This window comes from Thamnophis elegans, chromosome Z, assembly GCF_009769535.1.
Source record: "Thamnophis elegans isolate rThaEle1 chromosome Z, rThaEle1.pri, whole genome shotgun sequence".
In the NCBI taxonomy this organism is placed as follows: Eukaryota; Metazoa; Chordata; class Lepidosauria; order Squamata; family Colubridae; genus Thamnophis; species Thamnophis elegans.
This window is the reverse complement of record NC_045558.1, coordinates 34565197-34583279: the sequence shown is the minus strand read 5'-3', so window position 1 is coordinate 34583279 and position 18083 is coordinate 34565197.

Sequence of the window (18083 nt, the reverse complement as noted above, 5' to 3'; positions counted from 1 at the left end):
GATCCCCAAAGCGAAGGACGGGCGGGAAGCGCTTGACCAGCATGTGAGAAGGCAGGCTGGAAGTGGCTGCGGAAGGGAAAAGAGGCGGCCACGTGTATCGGTTCTCCTTGCGGAGGTTCGTAGCAAGGGTCCGCTGGCAGGTAGGTTTGGGCGGAGCGAAGGCCTCAGTCGAGGGAGCGAAAATGGGCGGGGAGGAAATGGAGCCGAGCCCGGGGAAAGCAGCAAGACTAGCCGCGAGGAAGCCACGGTGCCTGCCCTCCAGCTCAATGGATACCTGGCCGGTAAACTCATGGTACAGGCGAGGGTTGGCCGGCTGGGGGTGGGGATGGCTGCTGCCGAGGCCTCCAGCCTTGCAATCCTGGGCGGGAAGGCGAAGGTTAGCTCCGGAGCTGCGGAAGACCGTTGCACCGGGAGGCCTCCGCCCTGGGGATCCCCTGCTCCACCCATTCGGATTAGCCCCAAACCCAAAGGAGCCTGGGCGCAGGGGTGCAGGCCAGGGAAGACGGGGTTTGGGGGCTCGGAGAAGGAAGGGGTGATCTCCCCCTCCATTCGTCTGTCCCGCTGCAGAGCTCCTCCCGGGGGAGGGGGAGGCGGCGAGTGCGCTGATCCCCGTTTGCAAGGGAAGTGCCGCTGCCCACCCGAAGCCTCCCGATTCCCACCGCCAGAGTTACTCACTCATGTGAAGCTGCCCGCCCTTCCCTTTTTCTTTAAACGTGCTTCAGTTTCCGAGGGGGGAAAAAGCTTTATGTGCCAGCATTATTGAGTTCCTCATCAATTGAGATCCACCCACGATCAACTGAGGCACCTGCAAAGGCGTCACATCGCCACCACCCATGTTCACGAGGCGCCAGGCATCGCAGGGCACAGAGGAACTCAGCAGACAGATGGGAGACCGGGGGGTGGGGGAGGAAGAGATCCCGTCCAGGGTAGGCTCTCCGCTTTTCCCTCTTTTTACCCTGGATGGGATCTCTTCCTTCCCCCCTCCCCCGGTCTCCCGTCTCTCTGCTGGCTTCCTCTGCACCCCCCAACTGGCAACGATCAATTCCAGACCCTCTAACTGGTAAATAGACCTGAGGCCATAAGTGGAATTGGGGTCCGTGGGGTCCGTGCAGGGAGGAGAAGAGAGATTCATCCCAGCATGAACTCCACTGACTAAAGCGCTTTCACGTGGAGGGAGGAATCTACCGTCCTCCCAGCTCCCTTTCGCCCGCAGCAGAGATCAGGCAGGCCAGAGGAAGCACTTTATTCAGTGGATGCGTGCAGGGAGGAGGGGATATATTCGTTCCTGCGCATAGCCCACTGATTAAAATACTTGCTTTTGCTTGCCCGAGCTCTGATGCCGGCAAAAGAAAAGTCCTTTCCTTCACCTGAATCCCGCCCGAGCTCTGATGCAGGCACCGTGGGGTCCGTGCAGGGAGGAGAAGAGAGATTCCTCCCAGCACACACTCCACTGACTAAAGCGCTTTCACATGCAGAAAGAATAAACTGACAGTTGGTCGGAGGGAAGATGGGGGTGGGGGTGGCAGGTGAGTGTCCAAGGAAGCCAACCCAGACGGGCATCGCAGGGCGCAGAGGAATCCAGCAGACAGACGGGAGACCGGGGGGGAGAGGGAGGAAGAGATCCCATCCAGGGTAGGCTCTCCGCTTTTCCCCCTTTTCACCCTGGATGGGATCTCTTCCTTCCACCCTCCCCAAGTCTCCCGTCTGTCTGCTGGATTCCTCTGCGCCCTGCAATGCCCGGCGCCTCGTGAACATGGGTAGCAGCGATGTGACGCCTTTGCATCCGTATTGAGGTTGGCATGTTTCTGGTGGTGCTCTGGGAGGAGGGGGAATGATGGAGGGGAGGACGGCGGCGCGGAGGCCGGTGCCTAGAGCGGAGCCAAAAGAGGTCTGTGACGGTGGCTCGGAGCCGAACGGGAAGAAAAGGCACTGCAGGCCTGGGGAGTGGGGGAGCGGGAGGAGCGCTGGTGGTTTGTTTTTGGGGTGGGGGGCATGACGGGGAAGGGGGTGACTGCGCGGAGAGGCTCAGAGGCGGACCATGCAAGCTCCCTTTCCCAGCGCACGCCCCTCTCAGCACCGTCCCCATCGACTGCCAGGCTCTCCGTTTTGTTCCGAGAACGGGCTGCTTGGTGAGAGGAAAGGGAGCTCCCTGGGAAGCGAGAGCAGCGAAGAGGTGATGCAGTTGCAGAATTCCCCGACACTCGCTTTTTTTTAAAACCCAGCCTACCTCGTAGGGTTGTTGTTACGGGGCTAGACTAGGAAAGGCAGCCTCTCTCCCGTTTTCGAGAAAAAGTAAGGATGTCCATCTGGTAGAACAACCACCTGTGCAATTTGGTGGCGATCCGTGAACGTTCAAGCCATGTAATGCGTGGGAAGGCATAGAATAAAGTTAGCATACTTGAAGTGAAATAGGCTTTGGTTATGTTTAGGTTGCATTAGCTAAAATGTGCCAATACCGTCCTTGTTGATAAGAATTGTTGTCATGTTAGAAGAATGACTAAGGCTGACAGCCTAATCTACTCTGTATTAAATAAATAAAATGGATGGAAGGAAATGAAAGAATACAGAAAAGGTTGGTGAGGCATTTAGTGGCCTATGGATGAGAATGGTGGCTGTTTAGTAAGAAAATCTGTTTGGAATGTGCATATATATTCATATGTGGCCATAGCAAAATAATAAATAGAAATAAAAAAGCATGAGTGATTTTTACTGTTTTTGATGAAAGTGAGAGGATTAGTGAAGGCTTGGTGCAGCAAGGATCCCACTATCTTACTATTTTATTTTTCTTTATGTACACTGAGAGCATATTCACCAAAGACAAATTCCTTGTGTGTCCAATCACACTTGGCTAATAAGCTATTCTATTCTATTTTACTCTACTCTATTCATTTCTATTTCAATTCTAACAAGGAGTTTAGCTTCTCTCTCTTGAAAATGTAAGCTGGCATAAGGCATTATAATGCAAGTCTCAAACAGTTCATTTAGTGACCAAAGTTACAATGGCATTGAAAAAAGTGTCTGATGACCATTTTCACACTTAGCGACCATTTTCACACTTAGCGACCGTTGCAGCATCCTCATGGTCACGTGATCAAAATTTTGATGTTTGGCAACAGATTCATATTTATGATGGTTTCAGTGTCCTGGGGTCATGTTTGACAAAATATGAAATATGAAAATCTGGTCACCTTAAATTAAACTGAGTTGCAAATTGATTGAATATGACAATTGAAGGACAACTAAGCATGGGTTAAAATATATGAAACATGGACATATATAGAACTTTTAAGATGATGAATAAAGTAAGATGTTTACAGCTTGTTATTCTATATAATAGATTAAGGGAATTGTAATGAACATTGAACAGCGAGAATTGCCATTTATAGACAATTAAGAGTAATCTAATCCAAGATATGGAAAAATGGAGAGGGAACATGAAATACACATACAATGGGAAATTATTGAGATTTAAAGACAGAATTACAAATTGGGGACATGTAAGGATGTATAATGATATAAAGATAATGATGACAATAGTTGGGAATTGTAACCAGGTCTACATATCGGCCAAAATTAGGCTGGGGCTGGGGGTGGGGTTAAAAGGAGAATGACTAAATGTGTATATTTTCTTGTTCTGTTTTTTTAAAAAAGGAGGAGAATACATGTTAAAATTAAATATGTATATTGAAAAGGAATTATAAATACCATCAACATAAAATGGAGCTTGCTCAGAAGCTGAAATACACCAAGTAAATGAGATGAAGAGTGGGAAGTAGAGGAGAGAGGTAAGGGAAGAAAAAAGGGATAGGAGAGAGGGCAAGGGGGGGAAAGGAGGAGAGAAATGAGAAGTGGAAAGGGGAGAGAGGAGGAGAGAGGAAGGTGAAATAGAGAAGGGAAGATTGACAGAATTAGGGAGGGAGAAGAGTGAGGGAGAAGAAAGTGATGGACAAGGTACCAATATGGTGTATGGAGAGCAGAAGAGCCAATAATTTTTGGGAGTTGATGGTAAGATGAATTGATGTAAACATTTAATAATACAATATGATTTTGTCTATGTAATTGTATACATGTGACTATATGTTATTAAAATGAAAAATAAAAAAAACTTTATTATAATAATAAAAAATAATATATTCTTATAAAATACTGGTTCCCCTCCTGAAATACAAAATATGCCATGCATTAAAGTTTATTAAAAGTCGCAACATGGCAAAAAAAAAAAAAGCAAAATCAGAGACAAATTTAGGAGAGTGAGTGAGGAGGAAAAAGTAAGCTAAATTGAGTAGCACTGTCTTGCCATTGGAGAGTATTAAACACTCAGCATCTACATAAAACAAAATAAATAAACAACAAATAATAAGGTTAGAGTTATTTGGGGGTATCTTGTGATTTTGGTAAGCTAGTGTGGAGCCTTTTACAAAGGTTATGTTTGACAGACCTGTCTTTCTGCGGCTCACTCAGCAGCCTTTCCCCCTCAAGTGAGCTGGAGGTGGGGGAGGGTCTTTTTCATAAGAAAGCAGAACTAAAATATTCCTAAAGGCCACACGCCATCTCTTCAGACCATTTAAAGCTTCTGAAATGCCACTCTGAAGTAAAATAACTACCTCTCCAGAAGAGTCGTTCCATTAGAGAACCAGCAAACAGCAGTGCTGAGATAAATGGGAGTACAGAAAATTGATTTTATATCTGCCTGTAAGTGTGGTCAAATGTTATAGGCCAGCACGTCAAAGAGGATTCTAAAGTTTTACTGTGGCAGAAAAATAATGATACAATAGCTATGGTGAAAAAAATAAGCACTGCTTAATCTGTCCTTTAGTTGCTGGGTTACGTATAAATTTATTCCTTGGGTTGGTTTTCTTTTTTTTATGCTGTGGTGCAAAAGGCACTTATTCTTTATTTCAAATAAGAAATATGCATCTAAGAAAATATAGTTGTTGGGTTTTCATTTATATACCATCAAGTTGTTTTGACTCTTATTACCAGATTGATAGATTTTCTACATAATGATCTATCCCTAACATGTTTTTTCAAGTATCCCAACAGTGTTTTTCTCACTACTGTAACTGAATACTTCTATTTTGCTGCTGGTCATCCTCTTTTTCTCTTCCACTTTTACCAGTACTGGAGCCTTTTCCAGAAAACTACCATAGGTCTTTGTCTCAAGTATTGAAGTAGGATTATTTGTGCCTACTCAAATAATAATAATAATGCAGTGTATTAGATGTATTTAAGGCCTTTGATTGTGTGGAATGGTCTACATTAAGGATATTAATAGAGAAGTTAGGTTTTGGTAAAAAAAATTAGACAGGTTTTAAATCAACTATATTCAGAGAATATAGCCATCAATGATGGTGTTACAAAGAAAGGGTTGCCCTTTATTTGCATTATCGATAGAGGTTTTGGCAAATGCAATTAGGGAAGATTCATTGATTGAAGGGATTGGAGTACAGAAGGAAACTGAAATAAATTTATTTATAGATGATACATTATTAACATTTCAAAATCCTGTAGTGGCTATAGGGAGTATTTACATCTGAATGAATTTGGGAAATATAGTGGATTACGAATAAACTGGAGAAAAATCAGAAATGATGTTATATAACCATAGTAAAGAAGAAGTGGAGATATTGAAAGGAAAATATAAATTAAAAATAGTAGATAGTATTAAATATTTAGGTATTTACATCCCAAAAAATATTCAAGAGTTAAAGAAAATAAATTATGAAAGGCTAAATAAAGATATAAAAGATAAAATAGATAAATATGAGAAAGTAAAATTATCATGGTTTGGAAGAATTGCAATGATAAAAATGAAAGTTTTACCAAAAAATATTTTTTCATTTTGATGATCCCAATTAAATTCTCAGATCAAGAATTAAAGCAAATATGGAGGCTGCTGGAGGTGTATTGTAATGGAGGTAAGAGAGCAATAATAAGTAAAGCATTATGATATGAACCATTAAAAAGGGTGGGCTGGGTCTTCCAAATATTAGAAATTATTGGGTAGCTAATCAATTAAAGATGGTCCCAGATAACATAGAAGTAACTAGAAATTTAATATGGAGAGATATGGAGTTGAAAGAGTTAAGGGAAATAGGTGATCCTATAGAAACACATTGGTTTAAAAAGGATATTAAAAAAATGTTAGGAGGATACAAAATCCCTTTTTATAAAAACTTGATGGAATTATGGAATAAATAGAGATACCCATTAATGCCAGGAATCTCTTTTTTAACACCAGTTGTGGAAATGGAGAAATTCCCTAAGATTGAATTGAAAGAATGGATTAGTAAATTAAAAGAAAATCAGATATATAAATGGGAATATTGGAAGATAAAGAATATAACACAACTAAAAATAGTTTTAGCAGATATTCAATTAAATTGGTTGAATTTAATACAATTAGAAAAATGGATGAAAGTGGAAGAAAAATTCAAAGAGAAAGTTAACAAAATTTGTAATAATTATAAAAGAATGTGAGATTGAGATTTAGAGATTTATTAGATTTATATGCCACCCTTCTCCCAAGGACTCAGGGCGGCGTACAACAATTAAAAGAAACACATAATATAAAAGTTAAAAAAAATTAAATGGAATATCCCAAACCCAATTAAAATTGACAATATATTTTTTTAAAAAAATTCAAATAAAAATTAACAGTGATCAATACTTTATTTTGTTTTGTTCAGGCCGGGCTGGCTTGCTGGAAAAGCCAACCTTTTAGGGCGCGTCGGAAGGACCGGAGGTTGGGGATTATACAGAGCTCCGGGGGCAGCTCATTCCAGAGGGAAGGCGCTCCCACAGAGAAGACTTTCCCCCTGGGGGTCACTAACTGACACTGTCTGGCTGACGGCACCCTGAGGAGGCCAACTCTGTGGGATCGCACTGGACGATGGAAGGCTACCGGTGGCAGTACTTGGTCTCGCAGGTAGCCTGGGCCTAAGCCATGGAGCACTTTAAAGGTCATAATTAGTACCTTGAATCGCACCCAGAAGACAACCAGCAACCAGTGCAGGCTGCCTAAAAGGGGTGTAACATGGGAGCACCTAGGTGCCCCATGATAACCTGCGCAGCCACATTCTGGACCAGTTGAAGCTTCCGGGTGCTCTTCTAGGGCAGCCCCATGTAGAGAGCGTTACAGTAGTCTGGGTGAGAAAGGACAAGGGCATGAGTGACTGTGCACAGAGCATCCCAATCCAGGAAGGGGCGCAACTGACGTACTAGGCGAACCTGGTAAAAGGCCCCCCTGGTCATGGCTGTCAGGTGTTCTTCTAAACTAAGCCGCGTATCCAGGAGGACACCCAGATTGCGGGCCCTTTCTGAGGGGGCTAAAATTTCTCCCCCTATCATCAAAGATGGAACAAGATGCACAAATCGGGATGACGAAAACCCCAACCACTCTGTCTTGGAGGGATTGAGCTTGAGCCTGTTCGTCCCCATCCAGATCTGCACAGCTTCCAGGCATCAGGACATCACATCGAGGACATCGTGTGGGTGGTCTGGGGTAGAGATGAAAAGTTGGGTATCATCAGCATATTGCTGATACCGTACGCCAAAACCACAGATGATCTCACCCAGTAGTTTCATATATATGTTGAACAGGAGGGGTGAGAGAACTGACCACTGGGGCACCCCACAAGTGATGCGCCTCAGGGTCGATCCTTGCCCTCCAATCAACACAAACTGCGACTGATCTGACAGGAGAAGAACCACCGTAAAACGGTGCCCCCCACTCCCAACCCCCCGAGTCATCGCAGTAGGATACCATGGTCGATGGTATCGAAAGCCGCTGAGAGGTCTAATAGGACCAGGACAGAGGAGCAGCCCCTGTCCCGGGCCCACCAGAGATCATTGACCAACGCAACCAATGCCGTCTCCATGCTATATCTGGGCCTGAAACCCGACTGAAATGGATCCAGGTAGGCAGCTTCATCTAGGGACTGGGGAAGCTGACGTGCTACCATACTCTCAACAACTTTTGCTACAAAGCGAAGGTTGGAGACCAGACAATAGTTGGCTAAAGAAACTGGGTCAAGGGAAGGCTTCTTAACGAGGGGCCTCACCACCGCCTCCTTCAAGGAGGTGGGAAAAACCCCTCTCTCAATGAAGAATTGGTAATCACCTGAAGCCAGCCTTGTGTCACCTCCCGGGCAGCCGAGACAAACCAAGAGGGACACGGGTCCAGCACACAAGTGGCAGCACTGAGTCTCCCCATAATCCTGCCCATGCCCTCGGGGGTCACAAGATCAAACTCATCCCAGATGGTCTCCACAAGATTCATCCCCGCCAACTCACCCGAATCTACCCAGTCAGAGTCTAAGCCTGTCCGGATCTAAGCAATTTTATCCTGCAGATACTGAACAAATTCTTCAGCCCTACCTTGCAAGAGGTCTTTCCCAGCTCCTTGGTTAAGTAAGGAGCAGGTCACCCTAAACAGGGCAGCTGGGCAGTTATCTGCCGACTCGATAAGACTGGGAAAATGTTGCCGTTTTGCCGCTTTTATCGCCACTAAGTAGGATTTAATATGAATTCTTACTAGTGTTCGATCAGATTCGGACCGGCTGGCCTTCCAACCACTCTCTAGGTGTCTTTTCCAGCGTTTCTTTTTTTTTTTAAGTAATCTTTATTAGTTATACATTTTTTTAAAAGTAAAACATACAAATCCAAATACAATTTTAAACATACAACCCCCCCTCCCCTCCCCCCCCCGTGGTGACAGTCATTCACAGCCCAACTTTTTTTTCCTTCCTCATTGTTAGATCTCTAAGCCACATCTTCTCATTACAAAATTCAGGGATGTATTACAATACCCATGTTCACTTTTAACTTTCCCCGTTTTAAGTCCCTGCTGTTCTCCTTGTCGCCCACATATACCATAAGTTCCAGCTAAGGTAATGTTCCGTTTCTCCTTTGTCCCTCAGCCAACCCGTCATTCTGTCCATTTCTGCACATTCATAGATCTTTTTAATTATAGCATCTTCCGACGGTATGGTAGTGGATTTCCAAAATTGTGCATAAGTTATTCTTGCGGCCACAATTATATGTAGGCTCAAATGCCATATTGAATTGCTCATGTTTTCTGGTTTAATGCTTAGTAGAAGGTTCTCAGGTCTCCATTCCATGCTTGCCCCGGTAACCTCTTTTAGCTATTTTTTAATCCTTTTCCAGTATTTCGTGGCCTCAGTACAGGACCACCAAATATGGTAGAATGTGCCATCCTTTCTTCCACATTTCCAACACAGTGGAGATAACCCAGGAAACATTTTGGCTAACCTCGTTGGGGGGAAGTGCCACCTATAAACCATCTTGTATATGTTTTCTTTGAATGCTGTAGATATTGTACGTTTCATCTCCTGTAGCTCCTCAGTAAACCAGGGGGCAACCCAGGATTGACACCAGGTCAAAGGCCGCAAAGGCACAACACAATCCAAAGCCCCAGTGGCCGCCCTATCCCAGGCTTCCACTAGGGCTTTGGTTGAGTTGTGAGCAAGGGATTCAGGAAAAGTCCCAAGCTCCATCAGGAACCTTTCAGAGTCCATCAGGCACCTGGGGCGAAACCATCTAGTCAGTTCCGCCTCCCTGTGGTGAGGGGTAGCAGTATGGAAGTCAAGCCTGATGAGGAAATGATCCGACCATGACAAGGGTTGGATAGAAATATCCCCTAAATCTAGATCATTCATCTACTGCCCAGAGACAAAAATCAGGTCAAGCGTGTGTCCCCCATTATGGGTGGGGTCTTGAATTAACTGAGTTAGGTTCATAGCCATCATGGAAGCCATGAACTCGTGAACTGATTCACATGTCTTGCCAATGGAAAGCAGATTGAAATCCCCCAGGATCATAAGCCTGGGGAAATCAACCGCCAATCCAGCTAATACATTCAGCAGCTCTGGCAGGGCCGATGAAACATAGCAGGGAGACAGGTACATAACAAAAAGGCCCACCTGAGCTCCAAGGCCCCATTTCACAAAAGGGACTCACACCCACCTATCTGAGGCACAGTGACCTCCTGAGGTCTGAGACTTTCCCTAATAACACTGCCACCCCACCCCCGCTCCTGCCCTGGGCTCTCGGCTGGTGAAATGCCCAGAAGCCTGGTGGGCCTAATTAACTAAGGGGATCACCCCCCCAATGGCCAAACCAGGTATTTATTTATTTTATATTATTTGAAGCTTTTATATGCCGCCCAATCCCAAAGGACTCCAGGTGGTTTACCAGAAAATATAAAAAACACATAACAACAATACAATTTAAAACAACAGAGACCTCTCATACATTCATTCTAGTCGGGGCCGGACCTCAACAGTGAGGTCAACAGCCCGAGGCCTGCCGGAACAGCCAAGTTTTTACGGCTTTTCTGAAGGCCATCAGAGTGGGTATGGTCCAGATTTCCGGGAGGAGCTGGTTCCAAAGAGTCAGAGCAGCCACTGAGAAGGCTCTCCTCCGAGGGCCCGCCAGCCAACATTGTTTGGCCAATGGCATCTGAAGGAGGCCCAATCTATGGGATCTTACTGGCTGCTGGGAGGTATGTGTCAGCAGGCGGTCTCAAAGGTATCCTGTCCTAAGCCATGTAGGGCTTTAAAGGTAATAACCAACACCTTGAATTGAGTCCGAGACCAATAGGTAGCCACTGCAGCTCACGGAGGATAAGTGTAACATCGGTGTATGTCGGCACATCCACTATCGCCCGCGCAACCGCATTCTGAACTAACTGCAGTCTCCGAATGCTTTTTAAGGGTAGCCCCTTGTAGAGTGTGTTACAATAATCCAGCCTCGAGGTGACAAGGGCATGAGTGACCATTAGGAGTGCATCCCGGTCCAAATAGGGTCACAATTGGTGCACCAGATGAACTTGGGCAAAGACCCCCCTGGTCACAGCCGAAACATGATCTTCCAATTTCAGCTGCGAATCAGGAGGACTCCAAAATTGCGAGCCCTCTCTGAGGGGCATAAATTTTCTCCCCCTAGGGTTAAGGATGGACTGTCCAAACAGTCCTTCAGGGGCAACATCCAAAGCCACTCAGTCTTATCGGGATTGAGCACAAGTTTGTTTGCCCCCATCCAGACCCTAACAGCCTCCAGACATCAGCACATCATGTCCACTGCTTTACTGAGCTGGAAAGGGGCAGAAAGATATAATTGAGTATCATCGGCATATTGATGATACTTTACCCCATGCTTTCGCATGATCTCACCCATCGGCTTCATGTAGATGTTAAGGGGGAGACAAGACTGAATCCTGTGGCACACCACATTTGAGAGGCCTAGGGGTCGACCTTTGCCCCCCGACCAACACCGACTGCGACCTGTCAGAGAGGAAGAGGACAACCACCATAAAATAGTGCCTCTCACTTCCACCTCCCCCAGGTGTCGCAGAAGGATACCATGGTCGATGGTATCGAAAGCTGCTGAGATGTCAAGAAACACCAGGATAGAGGAATATCCTCTATCCCTGGTCCTCCAGAGGTCATCGGTCAGGGTGACCAAAGCAGTTTCCATGCTGTACCCGGGCCTGAAACCAGATTGAAAGGAGTCTAGATAATCCATTTCATTCAAGGTCCATCGGAGTTGAAGCGCCACCACCTTCTCAACAACCTTCCCTAAAAAAGGAAGGTTGGAGATGGGGTGATAGTTTTTCAAAACAGCTGGGTCCAGGGAAGGCTTCTTGAGGAGGGGTCTTACCACTGCTTCCTTTAATGGTTGTGGGAAAAACCCCTCCTGCAAAGATGCATTGATAATCGTCTGGAGCCAGCCTCGTATCACTTCTCTGCTGGTCAAAACTAGCCAGGAAGGGCACGGGTCCAGTAAACAGGTGGAGGCACTCATCACTCCCATGGCTTTGTCCACTTCCTCAGTGGGGACAAATTTAAACTCATCCCAAAAAATCTGATTAAGACTAGCCCTTGGCATCTCGGCTGGAAATGCCCAAGCGGAGTCCAGGTCTGTCCGAATCTGAGTGATTTTATCCAACAGAAACTGAACAAACTCCTCAGCTCTTCCCTGCAAGGGTTCCCCCGCCTTTCAGGAGGGAGTGGGTCACCCTAACCAGGGTGGCTGGGTGAGATTCCGCGGACGCAATAAGAGCGGGAAAATGTGTACATTTTGCTGCCCATACTGCCACTAGATAAGTCCTAATAAAGGCTCTTAATAGTGATCGATCAGACTCAGAGTTACTAGCTCTCCAACGTCACTCTAGGCGTCTCTTTTGGCGCTTCATTTCCCGGAGTTCCTCGGTAAACCAAGGTGCCCTCCTGGATCCGCTGCCGCGGAGAGGCCTCAAAGGTGCAATCTGATCCAATGCTCCAGCCGCTGCACTATTCCAGGCAGCGACCAAAGACCCGGCTGGATTGCAGACAAGGGATTCAGGTATCTCTCCAAGCTCCCTCTGAAACCCCTCAGGGTCCATAAGGCGCCTGGGGCAGAACCACTTAATCGCCTCCGCCTCCCTGCAATGGGGGAGTAGTGTCATGAAGTCAAGCCTCAGCACAGAGTTATCTGACCATGACAAGGGCAAGGTCTCTATTCCCCTTAAATCAAGATCATGTCTCCACTGCCCTGAGAGAAATACAAGGTCAAGCGTGTGTCCTGCCCTATGAGTCGGACCCTGAACTACCTGGGTCAAGCCATGGTTGTCATGGAAGCCATGAACTCCTGTGCCCCATCTGAGCATTCACCGAGAGATGGCAGATTAAAGTCCCCCAATACTATAAGTCTGAGGAACTCCACCGCCAACCCGGCTACTGCCTCTAGTAGCACAGGCAGGGCTGTCGTGATGCAGCTGGGAGGCAGGTACATCAACAGCAAGCCCAATTGAACCCTTAGGTCCAACTTCAAGAGGAGAGACTCATACCCCACAATCTCTGGGGCAGGGATCCTGCGAGGAACTAACGACATTCGGATGATAACTTGCTACTCCCCCACCCCTTCACTGGTGTCGTGGTTGGTGGAGCATCTGAAACCCATCTGGGCACCTTTCTGAGAGGGGGACACCCCCCTCTTGGCCCAGCCAGGTTTCGGTTATACATGCCAGGTCTGCCTTCTCGTCCAATATTAGATCCCGAACGAGGGGAGCTTTGTTCACAACCGACCTGGCATTTAGCAACAACAACCTGAGACCAGGGCCCTGTACTCCTCTGACACCAGATCCTTGAGTTGAGCCTGAGGGGTCGGAACAAGCAATCGCTGTAATGTAGTGAGTCCTTCTTCCCCGGTAATGGCTAGCCCTACAATTCCTGCCATATCTGCCCCTCCCAGTCATGACTGAAATGCTCTGATGTCCCCCTATCCCCGTAGACCCCTCCCCCTCTCCCATGGCCCCCCTTCTTCCTGGCAGGTCATTCCATTTACACCAGGATGGGAGGTGAGTCAGGACTCCCATCCACTTCTGCTTCTGCACTCAGTGGAGGAGACTCCAGGTTGCTCCCCGGTCCTACCATACTTACTGATCAAACACTCTCTTCAGACACATCCCACACTAATTACTAAAATACAATACAATAAATTAAAAGTTGGGCACATTTTCTCTCACATTCATACACTCATTCACCCAACAAACCACTTAAAAGTCGTTCCTGACTTGACAGGCAATTAAAATAATTAGAAACAGTAAAAATAAATGTCCCAGAAAGGAAAGAGGGGGGGGGACAGAGGCGCTGGTGAGCGATGGCCGGGTCCAGGGTCAGCGTGGCAGGCACTGGCTGGATGTCCTGGAAGAGGGATTTCCAGATGATGTACTGTAGGGGCCCCATGTATTTCAATGTGGGGAAATCCTCATAGGATCTTCCCCTTCAGCCTCTCTGAGAAAGAGGCGATGCCCGCCAGGAAGTTGTGCTTGTCGGTTTCCGCCAGTCTTTCCTGCACGGTCTCCGTAATGCATGCCAGGTCTGCTCTACCCTCTTGTATGAGGTTGTAAATGAGGGGAGCCTTATGTACCACAGACCTGGCGTTAAGCGACACCAGCTGGAGACCAGGGTCCTGTAATCCCAGGCACCCAGGGGTGTGAGAAGGGTGATGAGGGTCGGAACGCATAATCGCTCTTGAACAGCGGACCCGCATCCCCCGAACATAATTTGGCCTCAGCCCCCACCATATCTGCCTCTCCCACAAACAGCAGAGATGGTGAGCCCCCACAATGGAATGGCTTGATGTCTCCCCCAGAATGCCAACCCTTCCCAGCACTCCCGACCCATGCCCATTAGTTAGCTCTGGCCTGTGTCCTGGCAGACTCCCCCCCAAGCCTGTCTGAGCAATCTGTATCAACCCCCCCACCCTCCCCTTAAAATTTGATTTTAAAACCCCTGTAAAAAAACCCTAAGGAGTCTCTTCTTCACATTGCACCTCTCGGGATTCCAAAATCCATCATTAAGGAAGCATCTTGATAAGCAAGAAGGCCATCCCCAGGAAAGGGGGAGTTCCCAAAAGTAATAAAGTTCTGTCGCAGTATAGCATAGAGGAGAGTGTGGCATCAACCAAATGGGATGACATCACGGGGAGATGGAATGAAGAGATGACATGTCCACGGGAGGGGGGAGCCGATAGTGTTCAAGGGGGGGTAGTGGGAAACTGCTGCTGGGCACACCCACCCCACCTGCAGAGATCCCAAGCCGGGCAACCTGCCGCCGCTGCCGCTGAGATGAATGAATATATAGGGAAAGGAAGAACATGGAAAATATATAGACTATTAGCTGAATTAGAAGAGCAGGCAAAAGGTTTAAAATTAATTTGAGAATCAGATTTGGAAGAAATAAATGATAATGTTTGGAAAAATATTTGGAATAGAAGAGTATATAAGAATATATCAGTTAGAGTTAAGGAAAATTGATATAAAGAAGTGTTACCTAACACAATGTAAATTAAATCAAATAGATGGTAAATATTCAAATATTTGTTGGAGGTGCAAGAAAGAGGTTCAGACATGTAAACATATGGGGTGGTATTGTAATGGGACATAGTGTTTAGAGAGCACTGTTAAATGTAAATCTAGAAATGTCATAATGATTGCACATTATTACTATATATTATACTGTATACTGGACCCGTGCCCCTCCTGGCTGGTCGCGAACAGCAGGGAGGTGACACGTGGCTGGATCCAGACGATAGTTAACACCTCTCTCCGGGAGGGATCCTTCCCACTCCTTCTAAAGGCTGCGGTGGTAAGACCCCTCCTGAAGAAGCCGTCTTTGGACACAGCCATCTTGAGTAACTACCGTCCAGTTTCCAACCTCCCCTTCATAGGGACGGTTGTTGAGAAAGTGGTTTCAACTCTGGTGGTCCTTGGATGAAACCGATTATCTGGATTCCTTTCAGTCTGGATTCAGGCCTGGCTGCAGCACGGAAACTGCTTTGGTCGCGCTGATCAATGATCTCTGGAGAGCCAGAGATAGGGGCCATGCCTCTATCCTAGTGCTCCTTGACCTCTCAGCGGCCTTCGATACCATCGACCATGGTATCCTTCTGCAGTGGTTGCGGGAGGTGGGCGTGGGAGGCACCGTTCTTCGGTGTTCTCCTCCTACCTCTCGGACAGGTTGCAGTCAGTGTTGGTCGGAGGGCAGAGATCGACCCCTAGGCCCCTCAACTATGGGGTGCCACAGGGTTCGGTCCTGTCCCCCCTCCTATTTAACATCTACATGAAGCCACTGGGTGAGATCATATGTTGGCACGGGATAAAATACCATCAATATGCGAACAATACACAGCTGTATCTGTCTGCCCAGTGCCAACTCAGTGAAGCGGTTGAAGTGATGTGTCAGTGCCTGGAGGCTGTCAGGGTCTGGATGGGAATGAACAAGCTTGCACTCAATCCCGACAAGACTGAGTGGCTATTGATGCTCCCTCCCAAAGATTGGCTATGTACTCCATCTCTCAGGCTGGGGGGTGAAATTATATGCCCCTCAGAAAGGGTTCGCAATTTGGGAGTCTTCCTGGACCCGCAGCTGACTTTAGAACATCATCTGTCGGCTGTGACCAGGGGGGCCTGTGACCAGGTTCGCCTGGTGCACCAATTGCAACCCTACCTGGACTGGGAGGCCCTTCGAATAGTCACTCACGCCCTTGTGACCTCAAGACTGGACTACTGTAACACACTCTACATGGGGCTGCCCTTGAAGAGTATTCGGAGACTTCAGCTTGTCCAGAATGCAGCCACGTGAGCAATTGTGGGTGCACCTCGTACACCCACATGACACCTATCCTCCGCGAGCTGCACTGGCTGCCTATTGGGCTCTGGACACGCTTCAAGGTGCTAGTCATTACTTTTAAAGCCCTACATGATATCGGACCTGGGTACTTGAGAGACTGCCTCCTGCCAATTACCTCCCTAAAACCTATCAGATCCCACAGATTAGGCCTCCTCCGAATTCCATCTGCCAGCCAGTACCGACTGGCAACTCCCCGGGGGAGGGTCTTCTCTGTGGCTGCTCCGGCCCTCTGGAACAATCTCCCCGTGGAGATCCGGACCCTCACCACCCTCCAGGCTTTCCGCAAAGTCCACTAAGACTTGGTTGTTCCGACAGGCCTGGGGCTGATGAATTTCCAGCCCCACTTGAAATGTTGCGACTGTTGTTGTTTTTAATCTGTCTGTCTTTTATCCTATTTGTATCCCCTTTCCCCCTTGGTTGTTAGCTGTCCTGAGTCCCTCGGGAATGGGGCGGCATACAAATTGAATAAACTACAAGTACTACTACTACATTATTGTTGCTGGTGAAAAATCGGGATATACGTAAATGAAACAAAAAATGAATTGATTATAAATTTGATTAGTAATGGCTAAATATTGGGGATGAAATTGGGATATTCAAAGAAATGAATGGGGGATGTATTGTAATATGTGTTACTTTCATTTTTCCTTTGTCTTTTTTAAATTCAGTTGTATATGTACTGTTTGTATTATTTGTGTAAAAAATATTTTTAAAAAATAATAAAAAATAATTGGATATAGGAAACCAAACATACATAGAGCATGGGGTTGTGGCATGCCCCACACCCCTTTTTTGGTTCCAGAAGGCCTCAGGGAAGTCTGCTAGGCCCAAGACAGGGCATGTGGGGGGGGTCACATGTGTGTGTGTGTGTGTGTCACATGTGGGAGGTGGTTGTGTTGCATTATAGGTGTGGACACACAAGTGCGTGCTGTCATTTGCATGTGCACGATTTTGGCATGTGAGGAGAAAAAGGCTAACAATTACTGGTATGCAGTTTCGTATCTGTGCAGGGAGTTGGACTAGAAGACCTCCAAGGTCCCTTCCAATTCTATTATAAAATCGGTAACAACACATTCCAAAAGCTTTAATTTAGTGATATCATAAACACCATTAGTACTCCAAAACTGAACTCTTCCTCCGTATCATATTGAATACTATCTGAACATCATCCAGCACTATATCTCACCAATCATTTTCTATTTATCATTCATGTATTTTTTTGGAAAAAATATAGCAACAGTTTACCATTGCCTTCTCCAATGAAATATGAATTGATGCTTCGATGTCACTAAGTTGATAATCTGCTTCTGATATTTTCATATATCACTACTACTCAGTATAGGTACCTATTTGCTTTAGCTGGGAAGTTGGAATGATCTTTATACCTTGAATGACTCTGCTAGGAATATATACTTTTGGCATATACTCCTGTTTCTCAGGTATCCCTCTTAGGACCATCCACCCAGCATCATAAGGCAGTAGAACAGGAAATACAATTATTTCTTCTCTTTAAATAAAATATCATTTGAACTTTTCATTTAGCATTTAGTAAAATTTTTTTTACTTGATTTGTATATGCAATTGGCAAATGGTTAAGTCATTCTTTGCTTTCAAACCAATTGTCAAGGTCTTGAGTCATACATTTACAAGATTTCATGCCATTTCAGTTTAATAACTCTCCCTTACAGCTCTCTTTGCATAGGTGAATGGAAGGTGGGATGAAAAAAGTCTTCAGCCATGCACATCATATTGGATTGTATTAGATTCATCTGCTGTTCTGAATAAATATTGAACCCCTCCCCCACCCATTCTTACCTGTCTGCTTTAGATGATGCTAGTTAAAGAGCAGGGCAACCCAGTTGAGACCAGTCATTCCTTTTCAGGTGT